Consider the following 16,073-nt stretch of genomic DNA (forward strand, 5'->3'; position numbering starts at 1 on the left):
GAAATTCTTGTAAAGTGTTTTAAAATGATTTATTTTTTTATTCTAAGTTCTATTATTCAAAGATACGCATCTTTGAAGTGAAACACAAAGGAATACTGTATAGTACAATGCAAAAATATTGTCTCTGACAAAATCTGAAAACTTAATAGCCGCACATACCGACATATATTCAAGAGCCAAGACCATTTGGAGCTTCTTTTCTTAGATTTCGTGCAATACTTCAGTTTTGTCCAAAATCGTGCTTTTTTACAGAAGTTAAAGCTAAGTATGAAGCAGAATTCTACTAGGAACAATCTGGTGGATGTTATAGACCAGAGAAAAGATTTTAATTCGTTGAACAGTCGAACATTTACTCGAGCTACCTTTTTTGAGGATCCACGCGAGTTCGTCTTCGAGCGGGGGATTTTCAACTTCGAACTCCTTGATTAGATCCTTGGAGAAAACAGGATCGTCGTCTTGGCTCCACCAGGCAGACGAGAGCCGCCTCAACGTGGCACGGACTCCCTTAGCGTTCGAGTAATAATGCAGAGCCAACATTATTTTCCACTATCATTTCTCGTGGCCGTGCTTTTGGCCGAGGTGTCCATCTTTCCCACGATGACATCGCCTCGTAAGTTTTATTATTGCCTCACACGTTCGTTGCAGTCTCTTCGAGCATACATCGTCCAACTTAAATCACCCCGACTCTCTCGTCGCTAACGTTTTAATGGCTCGTCGCATTTAACTGTCCTTCGATGCATACTTTTAACTAGTTTTCGTTACCGAGTATATAGAAATTATATTCCACGGATGGTGTTTAATTAAAATTCCATAGGATTCTTACGCACCGCGAATAAATCTGGCTTTAAAATGTTTGAGTCGAGCAAAGGTAAGATTTTATTATACCGGCGAACGTTCAAGTCAATATGCACTAATTAATTCGTCCGTGAATTTTGCACGCGTTAAAGGTTTTTAACGTTCTCGTTAAAATCACTTTTTAATCACGTTTATGAAACTTAACGAAGCATCGCTGCAACAACAGGACGGGTATTTACTTTCCTTTTTCGAAGGATTTTCGAGTTATCAGGTGAATTCGTTGTTTCGAAATGATATCGCGACATCGACGTAACGCCAAGGGAAATTGCTTTTCTGGTTGTAGTCGACTAAAATGCACGCGTTCGTAACAGACACTCGTAATGGTGTAAAAAATATAAACACGCGAACAAAGAGGAAAAAAAAATGTAATGAGATACAAATTGAATTCCTTTGCCTCGTTATTATCAGTTATCCAATTACGTGGAAAGCGAAGCTTTAAAAAGTAATTTGCAGGGATGCGGGGATAAGTTACATCGTTCCGCGTTTAATTTCTGTCCCTCCAATTTTTACGTATTTCATCACAAAAGGAATACGTCGTTATTTCTCTGCGAAAACTTCTCCGTATAACCTCTGGAACTTTAGAGTGGAATAATGGAATGAATATTGCTGGATTTGCAAAATTAACTTGTAAGAAAATAAATTTTTACCGATTGTTTTGTTCGTAGCAAAATTTTCAAAATTAATTTAATTTTCAGGATCAATACTATCATTTTACTTGAATTTAACAAATATTACGATTTCCTAAAATTGAATTTCTCTTGTAGAGATTTCGTCCACCGTAGTTTTCGAGTAATTCTACGGTCGACTGTGGGCTCGAAAGGGTTTTAAAATTTGCACGTACTAATCTGTAAGTACGTGCTTGTTTAATTGCCGTGAGCAGAACGTTTCGTATGAATCGGATAAATAACTGGTTCCGGAGGACGAGATCCACGAATGGAGAATGGACAACCGATGGAAACGAATTTCGCGGTGGTCAGACTGGCCGTGTAAGAGATCCGTTTCTACTCGCGATTAGAAACTGGTCGGTGTTCGGTCGGCGGTGCGAATGAGTTTCCTCGGTTAGGATTAAATCCCGAGATTGAAAATAGAGTTTGCTTGGCCCGTTGGGGCTTCGTACCGATGTTGGCCGAATCGCGCGAAAAAACTCCCGATGAACCTCGATCCTCGCCCAACTCCAAGTTGAAATCCGACTGTTTGCCCAGGTAAGTACGCGTTTCAAGGATCCACCGATACACTAACTGATTTACGACAAGTGTCCAATCTCACCGTCGAAATAAATCGCTGGTTCTACCGATAACGATTTCTTTCTACGCGAAACGTACTTCCTGTTCATTTCCTGGCACTCGATTACCAAAAAATATGCGGGGGCAGTTGTTAAACCTTTTTAATCAAGTTCCAACTGTGTTAATTAGGGGAATGGACGACCAAGAATACGTTTCTACGAATATCGAAACTATAATACTGTGTTTCTGTGATTGGAAACGATTGTCTACAGAATGTGGTATTTAAAAAGAATAATTAAGGAGTATTAAATCGAATACTTTCTTTTGTAAAGAAAGAGTTAATTATGATATTTTTTTGAAATTTTCTTCGAAATATCTCCGCAAAAATGCAAACGTGTAAAGTTCAAATGTTAGATTGTAGACGCACGACTTATAAATAGAGGCGTTTTCACTGCCAATCGATCACTATGTGACGAGCAATTGACAGTTGGTCCACTGCCCGGAAAGGTGGTTACTCTGACCAGTAGACTGCGGATTTTATGCGTTTATGATATACATTAATATGGAAAATGTGTTAAAACAGAATACTGTTTTGATACAAATTAGTTTTGTACATTATTTTCTATATTAACGCCGATGAAACAGTAGGAAAATTACGTTTCTAATCACAGTCGATTAAAATGCTATCACGTTTGCAACTGACTCGTAATAAAAAAAGTAAAAAGTTACAAACTGAATTCTTTTGCTTCGTTATTATCAATTATTCAATTACGTGTACAAAATGTATATATTTGATAAATCGATATAATACAAACTATTAATCAGAATACAGTATGCAAGAAAAATAGCTATTCAAACAAAATTGAAAATAATAAAAGAAAACTAATTTACCAAAGAACACTATTCTGTTTGAACATTTTCAGAGATGGGCAAAATTTGAATCGGATAATAGATAACCAACGAAACCATATGCAACAGTTAAAATTTGATTTATTCGTCGTAAAATGTTTCATTTTATTTTTGCTACTTATTCGTTGTTTCTATTTTAAAAGTTCCGTCTACTAGACTTGTAGAATACTCCCCGTGGCGGCAACTGTCAATTTCACGTGTATTTCGAATGCACCCGCCAGTGTCTGACGTAAACAATCGACGACAGCAATGTAACGCGTCGGGATGTTGGTACGTTACCATCGATCAAGAATTCAAAGATCTTGTTCGATGGACCAAAGGAGACAACAACAGCGGCTCGTCGAAAAACGTCGTTTTGCGACCGATTTCTCGCTGACGGAGAATCGACGGAACGATCTCGTTCCATCGACAGGATAAAAAACGACAATCTGACGTTTGATCGGCGCCTAATGACGGAAGAAAGAAGTTTCCTAGAAAACGTCCACGCTCCGACAAGTTTCCTTACCGTTTCGACGAAGTGAAACGTCAGAGCACTTCGCCCCGACAAATATAGAAATAAAATTCACTCGCTTTCCGTTTTATCGATCATTTTCTTATTAGAAATTGAAACGTAACGTTTCGACCCCTCACAGGTCTTTTCCGGACGGACCAATACGTATTTCGTTCTTCGACTATACTATTATAAAAGAAAGATTAAAAATGGTGTCTGAAATCAACTTAAAAATTAGAGGCACAGTGGCGACTGTTATTTACTTATAAAGTAGCTACAACTTAGAAACTTATCGGTATAATAAATTATGATTGTTCTTACTAGTAAATGTCTCGTGTGAGCACAGTGTTTTCGCATACAATAGCCTGTTTCAATTCTGTACATTGCAACCCAAGTGTATCATAGGTTTGAAAATAAGAAGATCCCACGATACACTCGGCAGACGAAATTAAAGAAACAATTATACGCGAATACACTATATTTCACTCGAGTTATTTACTGGTTGGAACAACCATCATAACCTACTATCCTAAAAGAATAAAATATCTCAAATTTTTAACTAATCTTTAACTAAAACATTTAACCCACTAAAACATACAATACTCTAATTTTGTTTACAAGTTTTTCGATTATATTCGTTTCGAATCCTGGGAACCGTCTTCGTAGACGCAATGGCGAACGAAGAAAATATCGTATCTGAAGGGGATGCAAATAGAAACGTTATGTTTCGATTGTTAGAAACGATAAAAAGACCGCCGATGAAAGAAAGCGAGCCACTAAATTTCATTGGCTCGATCACGACGACCGTGTAAATTCACAACGACGTTTCACCTGAGAACCCGGGATACGTCAAAGGACTCGATACCGATAATCGTCGACCTTTGACACGAATGCGCCCGCGAGGTTCCTCAGCTTTGTCGCTGGCGAACCGAATAACCGTCTCTGACTACTTTGTGTGTCTTTCTTCTGTTGCCGTTTGCGCCGACCACCACCTCGACGCCGCTCGTCATCGTCATGGACGATCGTGCCAAGAATAACTCCTCGCGAAATCCGGGGTTACTGCCAAGAAAAATGTCGGCCCCAGATCGCCCCGCCGCCATTTTACCGCGGCGACCCAGAGGCACCAACGCCAATTTATTAATTATCGACACGCACCGAGAAACCTGTACAAGTCGGAGAATAATTCGAAAAACTCCGATCTGGAGATCTCGATCCAAAAGATGCATATTCCGAGCGACCAAAACCAACGAACGAAGATTATTCACAGGCGACGGTTGCCATAAATCGTCCAATTACGAACAGAGAACTTTTGCATCGAAGTCTCGTATTTCTCAAATATAAGTTATCGAATCCCTTAGTCGACTTGGAATGAATTCGAAACTTGATATCCGTGAAAATGCCTTGGTGGATAAATAATTGAGACTTCGATTCTTCGGTGACTCGAGAAGCTTTGGTTTTTAATTAGTAAGTAAAGATTCGGGCCATTTGAATAGTTAAGGGTTCGAATATTGAAATAATAAAGGAACATTTGAATAACACATCCAAATAATATTCGAATACTACTTAAATTTTATTAACCCTTACTCAAATGCAGCATCCATCAGAGAATATTTAAGTCCAACGAGCTGCCATATTTGAAGTTATTGGACTGGTAGGATATTGCAAAGTCCCAAAATATATTAAAAAATAAAATGTTACGACTTTTTTCACGTTCGTATCGATCGATGTGGCATAACATTTTCATTTTCGTATCTCTGACGCCGTTTTAGAGACACAGCTTTTCCCAAAAATTTAGAAATATTAAAAAAATGTTGAACCTGCGTCTGTTTATTTTTGCATTCGAATTGTCAGAAAAAGTTTGATATGTATAACCAGCAACTACACGGGTGCGACCTCTTCTTGTCAATTCAATGGCAACACTCGAGACGCTCGAGCGAATCTGGCGATCTACCAGCAAGGGACTCGTCTGGCCAATTCCTCCTTTTACGACGTTACCTGAGTACTACTGACGTTTTCAAGGCAAAACTAGTTGTTCGTCAAAGCGTTTTTCCTGTTTTTCTTTGTTCACTTTTACCGACAATTGAATTTTTTCACCGCTTCGTTAAAATCATTAAATATTTTCTTTACAGTATTCAGTGGTAAGTATAATCCTAAATTATATGTATGTATATCTTATTGTGTCGATTATCTGGTCGAACAAAATGTTAAAAAGATCGTACATCAAATTGTAAGGGGATCCTTGTAAGAAGGTTTTAATCTTCCACTTCGTTATGGTTTTAATGGGTCATTGGTTATTCGATGGTTAATTTTGATGTCAAAACGAGATTGATTTCGATAGATAGCGTCTGAACACGTCGAAACAAATGAAAGAAATATACAGGTTATCTTACAAAAGAGTCTGACGGGTTCAAGGGGGCATTAAAATCGAGCTGGATCGATTTAAATGGGCCACCCTGCATAAACGACCACTTAATGAGAACGTTTTATGGACGATAAAACCAACTCATGGCGATTTAACGTCGACAGAATTGTTAGAAAGATGATTGGAAGTAAACAGGCAATAACGAAAGCATAAATTGTTTGATTTGTACTACGACCGTTAAATATCTTCACTGCGGAGAACCATCGATAAAACCAATTACACACCCAGCAATTTGTACGTTTGATGAAGCATCGAATCAGATTTTAACTTCATTAAAAATTGCGAGAATAATAATAGGTCAAGAGTTTAAGACATTTGTAAATAATGGGGACCATTAGCGTAACGATTTGAAACGATTAAGAGTCACTTGTATGCGTTTTTTTTTTCAAACTAAAATAAAATACCATGCTGTGATAATGATTAGAAAATGTGTAGTCGTGAGAAGCCTCTGGAGTTGCATAGGGAGAAGAAACATATTTTACAACTAATTATGCGCTGTTAATTAAAGAGTGTACTTTTCTAGTGTGACCGAATAGAGTGCCCTGATCTACGACATTTCAGTAATTATACGCGCTAACGAACCTCTCGACCGAAGTTAAACCACACGTCTAACTAAAGCTAGTTCCTAGTTACCGCGCGAAAGATCAACTGTTTATTAATGCAATCCATCAGCTACGTAATGCATTTGATAGTAAGAGGAATAAAGCATGGAATTTTGTGTAACTTTTAAACTGTAACTTACGAAAAATAAATAAACCATCCGACGAAAAGAGATGATTATCGTTCGAATAATAAAATATTAAATTACAGGATTTAACAAATGGAAGTACTTTTTTAAAACATTGAAATCTGAAATATAGAGATCCACAGTGTATTCTAAAAGATCATTCAGTATTTATACACAACATAGTGAATAAAAAAATCTTGGTGAAAATTTTCCAAATATGAAAATGTTTCTTTTCAAACAACAATCTTTAAACCCATCGCGATATGTTTAAACAACGGAGAGAAATTACACAACATTCGTGTAACATTTCCACGATTTTCATTAACGAAGCCTGCACGAAGAAATGAAACAATTGAACACTATAACCGACAACACTGAAAGGGTTATTAAGGAAATTGAAGAGACACGCAAAAGCTCGATGACATTAAGCTTTTCCGAATTAATTGGGGTCGCAAATATCGATTCGTATCGTCTATTATATTGTTCGTGCAACCGAGCGGCGAAACGAAACGGTCGTCCACTAATTTCTTTGATACTTCGTAATGACGTACAGTTTTTAATTAGGGTAACAAATTACCGAACGAAATTACACTAAACGTTACTTATATTATTATTTAATTGCAGCCTCGAACGTTGTTTCAAACTGCATTCGGAACGATTTCTGCGGGTTTTTGGATCGTGAAACTTTCAACGAAAAATTATTATTCGAAATGTTCCGAAAACGGTGAAGCATGAATCATTTAGGCAGAATTTGATCGGAATGCCGTCTACCGCTGGAGTTATCGATTACCACATGGTTTAGTAACAAATAGACTATGTAGCATGCTGACGGTTAATCGATAACAACCATTATAGTGATTATTATTACGCAGTATGCTGCCGTGCAAGGTATATCTTTATCGAAACGTTCCACTACATTTTAATAGAGCCATTTGTATTGCACAAAGATTAACGACCATTCATCGAGCACAGTTATCGAATACTCTCATTATTATACGCGCTGTAATTAAACAATTCATGACGGTCATACGGAAATTTACGGCAGCTCGTAGTGTCGAAAAATCGATAAAATGTTTCATTATTTCGATTAGTCGTGATTTACTCGTGCAAATATAAGATTGGTATGTACCATGAATAAATAAATCTGGTCGTTTTCAACTCGTTTTCTTAATAAAAATTATTTTTTTATTACGTATTAGTTTAAAAGACACATTTTCGTGCAAGTTGCTTTTGCCCCACAATGTAAAAATACTTTTTACGCGTTCGAGCGCGAAGATCCAAACGTCTGGAAACGAAATACGACACACGCCACTTTCATAGTCACCGGGGTGCACTTAGAAAATAATTCAAACGCGTTAACGATTCCGAATGCACGAAAATATGATTTGCTGCGACAGGAGTTGCAACAGGTGACACTGTTACGTCACGGTGCTTGGCACCGACGTATGATTCCGTATCTGCAACGTCGCTGAAAAACTATTTTTCATCTTATTTTCGTTTTCGCCGCGCGAAGGGAAGAACTGTTCCAAGTGGCGGGAATTCTTCCGTTTCTCGGTGCGGTGGACTATCAATCGACGATGATTGATTTTACATAAATTATTTTCTATCGTATCGCGCATGCCTAGCGCTCGGTTTCCAGTTAAAGGGGATGTTTTATGACCATAAAGCTATCGAACGCAACCTGTTCCGCGACCAAGACCCAGATTATCCGTAAACGAATCTACGGTTTAGCGTTGCAAACACCCGATGATTTATTCGAACGAATCGTAATGTATATGTATAATTTGTCGTGGATGGTATCTCGAGTGACACCGATGCCTCCGAAGGACGCTTTAAAATATGTATGGAGTGCGATGAAACAACCGTGGCATTTTTATTGCAACTTGCAGAAAAAAAGAAATCCGATTAACCGTTGCTCGCCGATTTTAATTGAACTTTGTAAATACACGGTTAGCGAGAAATAATTAATCTAAAACGACCGGTTATAGACGAAACGAGCCATACGTGGAATACCAAAAAGCTGCTGACGTAATTTATAACGTCGTAAATAGCAGGGATGAATGATTAATTGACATTTGTAATTTTCATGTTTCAGACAATTTGTAAAAGCTATTCAACAGGTAATCGATCGTTGCTATCCGTAATTAATATATGCTAGAATTTTAGAGTAAATCATTTGATATTAATAACAGCTCTATATAAAATTGGCAATGTTTAATATTACTACGATGAAGTGCAATCGAACTTATTGCACAGCCTAATGTGTCTCTAATGTCATAGATTTTATAAGAAAATAAATCAAGCTTTATTAGCATATTTCTCTTAATCATTTTCATTCATTTATAGCGTCTGCGTCGATTGATTTTCTCGCTGACAACGTGTCGTAAGCGCGGATCACGTGTTGTATGAACGGAGCACAGGGTATAATTGAAACGTGTCGTAAGTATAGATCGTTGTAAAGCTGGGTAACTAACTCTTTGTGTTATAATTGATTTACGAATAAATGATAAGCTGGATGATTTTTTCCCCCATCGATTAAAGTAATAGAGCTCTATCCTAGTCTTTCGATGTCCAATTAACAAAAATTCGTAGCCAGGACGGTGATCGTGTTCGCCTAAATTAAATCAAGACCAAATTTTAATAACAAACGACTGTCGACCACTTCGAAATCTATTTTATAAAATTGCTAAATTACAACAAAATTTTAACAATTTTAAAGGGAAAATTCATTTCTATTTTGTACAACCTTTTAGTTACGAATGATTTGAAATTTATTTTAAATCTTTAAATACTGTACTTGGCAGATGGAGCGCACACAGTACTTTTAAAATAGTTTTATCGAAAGCTAATAAACGTGTTTCACGTCTCGAATGTAAATAAAAGATCGGAACAAGCACGGTTTCGCAAACTTCTTGTTTCCAAGATACAGCTGATTTAAATTCCAACGTGCTTGCACACTGCTACAGGAAATTATGCCTTGCTTCAGATAAGAAATGTCGAGGTAAATCGAGCTAAGCCAATTACATGACCGCCTCTATCACTTGACTTCTATCTTCTCCAATTTTTTGTTTGTTTTAGAGACACTGTTCGATCGATAGAGTGTTCTGGGTCAGTTGATAATAATGTTAAATGTTGATCAACGCTTTTCTTTAATATTTTACTGTTTTTAAATTGTTTTTCAATAACTCAATAACTTCAGTTATTCAAGCTTTAACACGATCCCCATTTTTTCGAATATCTACGAATTATTGATGTTTTAAGTTACGAATTTTATCCAAGTCGATTTGAGAAAATAAGACACTTTAGTATAGTCAAAATCCTCGTCTTATCATTAGACTGTGAATCTTTATGGAAATTAATATTTTTTTCAATAGAATTAATAAAATGGAAGCTTCCTAGGGGGTTGTCTCGATCCCTAAATACTAAATACAATAATTCACATCTTATTTCAAGTATTTTTTATATGTTTACATATTAAGTTCTGCAGTTTTTTACAAATTTAAATTTTCTATAAATGCATAAATATCCACAGTCTACTTATCATTAAGGATAATGTCTAAAAAGTATACAGAATTCGATGTTACTATGTTGACGACCCATATTCGAGAGTTTTAGTTTTTATTATCCGTTATGGTTGACCTCTTTAATTTTCTTCCGCAAAAACACGCGCCTGTCTGCGACAGTGCTAAGGGTGAATATCTTTGATCTACTGTCAGACATTCCAAGTCACGCCCACGCTCGCGTCGCCTTGTGACAGGATGCAAGGGTGAAATGGGAACTACGTTTCAAGGTCTAATCATCTTCTTCGATCGGGCACACTAACACAGAGGTTCTCAAACTTCCTCCTTGGTGTCTCAACAATTTTATCCCGGTATTACAGATCGAAAAAATTAAGTTAAATCATTTTTTTTTTATTCGGTAATCGATCTAAAAAAATCAAAGTACTTTCTTGTTTGATTTTTTTTATAAATACTTAGAGACGGTTACGAAAATCTATATATGCGACCATCGTGTATACAAAACTGACACGAATTGAAAATACAGATAACAATAATATTTTGTTCGATAATTGTAAATATGTGACCATGTGGTTATCGTGGAAATGAAACGGGTAAGCGATTAATAACAAAGAATATTCCTTTCTGTATCAAAAACAGTACTTGTTATAATTTGATACTTAACGATGGAGTTCGATCAAAGTTTAGTCATTATGTTTTGCACGAAAATTTAAAGTATCTCCGTGCGCCCATATAAGTTCGCGTAATTTTGGAACTATCGCATTAAGAGGATACGAACTACACGCCGGGGCGATCAGGTACGAGCTTCCACATTTTTATCCAGTTTTATTTTATCGCGTGAGTGGTCGATGGCTCGGTAGCTTTAAATTTAATCGAGAAGGTCGATAAAACTTTGATTTCATCTATCTTCCCCGAGTCGCGGAGTCGCAGCGACCTCCTCCCGTTGAGACCAAGTAATCGGTATTAACTGTGTTCATTTCGAGTAATTGCAAGCTAATCGGCTACGAACTTATCATAGTTCCACGAGAAATGAGAATAAATCTAATTCGAAAGACTTTCCCGAAGCATCAAAATGCACGGACCTTGGGAGAAATTGGAGCACGAGAATATGCGTGGAATTTAGAATGCTTCGATAAATTTATTATTACAGTGAACTCCAAAGTATTTTTCAAATATTTCTATCGCGGAATATACATTATTGAAATAGGATACGAGAATAGATGCGTGATACAATGGACTTTCGAATATTTCATTAAGACAAGAGTTAACGAAAGTAATTTAGAATGTATATTACTCCTAAAATTGAACTTTGGGCTTGAATACTTTGCTGTAAGTATTTGTTAATAAATGTTTATTTTTCCAGAACTTTTAGAATTATATAACTATTAAAATTGAAGTTCTACAGGGTGTTCGGCCACCCCTGGCAAAGATTTTAATGGAGGATTCTAGAGGCCAAAATAAAACGAAAATCAAGAATACTTCGTTAAAAAGTTACTAACAATTAAATTCAAAAATTTCAAATCGTTCTAAAAAAATTATCATTAGCTAGGGGGGTTAATTATAGTCATTTTTGGTGAATAGACATACCCCCGAAATCCTACCCACTTTCTAGAAAAAAATTCGAGAAGGTGTGAAATTTTCGACGGAAAAAAAAAAATTTCAAATCGTTTTGGAAAAATTATTTTCGGTTGCGGGGGTCAATTACAATAATTTTTGGTGAACAGACCTACCCCCGAAATCTTACCCATTTTCGAGGAAAAAATTCGAGTAGGTGGACAAATTGCCGTTCTACAGCCGAAACTTTGAACGTTAATAACTTTTTAACGAAGCCTCCATCAACAAATTGGTATTCTTGATTTTCGACTTATTTTGGCCTCTAGAATCCCCCATTAAAATTTTTCCAGGGGTAGCCGAACACTCTGTATAACAGAATCAAAGCGTTGCAAACTCAACTTGAAACAGGAAACAACCAATTTACAAGTTAAAAGTTAACTATTTCATCCAAGTCCTGAAAAAAATCACGTTAAATATCTTTTACTTTCGAGTTAAAATGTCCGTGTATCGGTTGCAAAACTTTTCGACGCGATCGACGACGCTAATTTTTTCAAAGTGACTGGTTTCGTTTAACACCGTTCGTGCTCCACTTTTCAAGTATCGACAGTATCAATGTACATACCGCGTTTGACTGAATTAAAAATGCGATAGCCGCCTGCCAGCGATGCACTCGTATCAGAAACGAGTAAAATTTCGTATCATTAATAAATACCAGAGCACACGAGAAATATTTTATCATCGACCGACGAGCGATCTTTATTCGACTACTGATTTATTTGTTTGAGGTACGATGCCATTTAGAATAATTTAATTATTTTAATACGATTTTGCGCGTCTTCGAATCACCGTATAATCGGTCCCCGTCTCTCCCCCGCGCGTATAATAAATGCCATGACGCGCGCGAATAACGACGCTGGTAATTAATAATGAGAATGCAAATAACAATTTTATTCGAACAATAATCCGTACGGGAATTTACTCGGGTATGTACGACCGTAACTTCGCGTATTTCTACGCGTCGAAATCAGCTAGGAAATTTCGACCAACGGACGATTCCATTTTCCAATAGTTAAAACCTGCACCTCGACCTATATCGATGGATTATAAATAAACACTCTTCTTAGCGAACCGAGTTATAGGAAAACGCGTGTAAACGCGTTTAAACCTTCGCACGCGTAATTTCAAATGATATACAGGCATTTAAATAATGGGAAAACCTGAATGTCTTTGTTATTCGCGTACGAAAAGACACTCCCTTGGGCAAAGTCACATTTTGTTTTTTAATAAAAATACTTTATGGATCTATTTGTGATAAAACTGACATTTATCTAAAATTACTATTTTGTAACTTTCGTGAAAATAATTCTATCTACTTGTGTTTTTGATTTTTGTAAGGTGAATGCCAACTCTGATCAGACCAAAGATTCAAATCTTGTTTTTCCATTATTATCGATAAGTTGGAATACAAAAGTTTATCGATTTTCTTATGAGACACAGTTTTATTTGTTTCTGGTGTCCCATATGTGTTATACACTTCTCTGTAGTTAAAACTATATCAATTTTCATGATTGGACGAACCGTCGACATAACGATTCGCAGTGACTCGAGGCAACGTATTGGAAAAATGTTTCGATACCAGTGAAAGACGGCGCGCGGGTACAAAAATTCCATTATTCGGTTTAGCGAGTCCCCCGTGTTATCGAACGCACCCCGCCCCATGACCTAGACCTAAATACAAATGCGCGAGTGCGTCGTAGAATGCAATCTTGCCGACCTTAGTACCGCCAACCTTATCCTTCGAGCTTTCATCCCTCTTTCTCGACGTGTTTCCACGGCCACTCAGCTCAGTTTTCACCACTTATTGTCTTTCTAACCCTTGCCTGGCCCATCGATTCCGCTCCTCTACAGGTTGCTTCGCGACACGCGGTCTGTTGCTTCACAACACCGAGATTTTTTATTAATTTTCTACGTTGGAAATCAGTGAAATCCCCTATGGTACAATGCTTCAATATTCGTACAATAGTATTCACACGACGCAACTTAACTCGATTAGTTTCAATAATTGGCAAGCCAATATGTGTGAAAAGATATTTTCAACGATGAAATGCGTGAAATATCGTTGCAAATCAACGTAAATCAACGTTTGCAATCGATTTTAATATAAATATTTCCGACATTTTTTTCAAATTATAGCGTAATAAATAGAGTATTTGTTATTTTTTAATATCCCTAATGCTAGTGATGTTATTTAAAAATTGACAAATTATCAATTGTAAGCGATTTATACACAATTATATACTACACGTTGTTTATATAAAAAGTGAGCCATTTATTCTGTCTATTTAAAATTATTTTCATTATTTCCGGTACAATAATAAAATGGAACAAGAACAATTAGTGATTTCGGTAAGTTAGTTATAAAATTCTGTTTGGAATTTCGATCAACAAAATAAAAGGTTTCTTTTTATTCTTATAATACTGTAAATATCAACCACTAATAATCGTGGAGAAAAATCATAGGACGGTTTAAAATGCCGCTCAATTCGCGAAACTATAAATGGAAACGAAACTATCGATTGTAAACATCCGAGTGAAATTAGTTACACGAGTTTTGTAATAAAAATGAAACGCGGAAACACAACGGGCAACGTCGAAAACGAGATCAAACCAGGCCAAACGTACCTACGAACTTTTATTATGTTCCGTACGTTAAACCCGGCCTCCAAAATACACGTTTTATTATAAATTTAATAACAATTTGAGAAACGCCATTCCGGGAATTTTCGTCGAATTTATTTCAAACGCGCTCCATCAAATGTTTTATTATCCTCTGCAGTAAAACAAGTATTGAATTCTACAATTAAAAAAAGAATTACCATCTAGGAAAGTGTTCCAATAACACACAGAAAATAGAAATATTCTTAAAATATTCGTAGGTAGTTTATTCCTAAAAACTAATTTTGTTTTTTCGATCGTGGAATGAGAAGCATTTTCGTTGCCAAAATGGATCGTTAAACTTGCTGATAAAATATTTGACATTTAATGAAAATGGGCTCACGTTTGGAGACACTTGTTTTTGTCCCTTTCATTTTTGTCTTTCGTGTTTCTTGACTCGTCCCCCGCATTTTTTTTTATGCCTGTCCTCTCTGCTCTGTCTATTCGCGAATCAGCGTGTCTCCCGTTCCCTCCGATTCCCGGTCTTCCTGAATCCTCCGTCTGTTTCCGGTGCGCGCGGGCGAGCTGGACCTCCCGGGAATTCATCGATCGGCACCATACACCCGCGAGACAGGAGGAAGGATACTGGAGGACCGGGGAATTCTGTACCACGATTTCAAGTTGGAATTTACGTAAACGGATCGTCGAACACGTGGCAAGCGTTTCTTGATTTGATTCGAAGCTTCCCCCCCCCAGAGCCCTCCAGATCCGACGATTATTATAATTTCGACGATCTCGTCGTGTCTTCCAGAACTTGGCGAACGCGCAATTGACACGAATAATACACTGTATTTCAGAGCCACCGGCGCGTGCTTAAATTGCTCGACCGAACTTGTAAAAAAAGATTTCAAAACGAAACTTTGTATGCAACAAAAATGTTTGTAAATTTAATTTCCATCGTTGATAGTTTTGTTGTGAAACCAAGCATTACGAGATATCGTATATTTCATAGTTGACGACGCAGGTACTTAGCAATAGTCTACTTTAGATATGTTCTAAATTTTACCTACAACTGTTTAGAAGAACCTATCCTCGTTGATAATAATTCGACGATAATTAGCTTATTTTGTTTCTTGATTTAATTAAAATAGGCTGAAAACGAGCTTCTTTTCTTCTAAACTTGATTCACATTACATTTGGTACCAAAAATATTAATTTTTAAAAATTTGTTTTAAGCCACGAATGAGTAGAATTTTTTGTAATTTGCTTGTGTAGAGAACCTTTGGTTTCTATTTCTATGCAATTAAACTACCCAAGTGATGTATTCGTACTAATGCAATTTAAAGATTGTTAACTTACTTAGCTTCACCCTACATCACTTATTTACGCGCTACCACTTATTTATAAATACATTACCCGCTCCATCGATTGATACCGGCTTCCATCTCACTGTAGGAAAGCTCTCGTGAAAGCACTTTTACCACCCAAAGGTACTCGATTGTACGAGCAATAATACAAGATGGAATATGGTGAAACTAACGCGAGGAAAGAATGAAAAGAAGACACGAAAAGTCGAATGAGCAATCTATTCCCACACTAATGTCGACTTTTGTCGGATTAGAATCTGTATTACCTCGTGTGAGAAATGTTAGGGAGTGCACGAGCTCGATAAAACGATCATCCACATTTTAAAAATGTGTTATAGGATTCGTATTAATGA

At 36.7% G+C, this 16,073-nt stretch overlaps 1 protein-coding gene across 1 annotated transcript in view; it reads right to left on the bottom strand.

The window, feature by feature from the left end:
* LOC122399415 (dentin sialophosphoprotein) overlaps positions 1-16,073 on the bottom strand; it is a 130,340-nt gene that overhangs the window by 12,528 nt on the left and 101,739 nt on the right. The window lies entirely within an intron of this gene.

This window comes from Colletes gigas, unplaced genomic scaffold (assembly GCF_013123115.1).
Source record: "Colletes gigas isolate AHSC1104 unplaced genomic scaffold, ASM1312311v1 Colletes_gigas_Sc00013, whole genome shotgun sequence".
In the NCBI taxonomy this organism is placed as follows: Eukaryota; Metazoa; Arthropoda; class Insecta; order Hymenoptera; family Colletidae; genus Colletes; species Colletes gigas.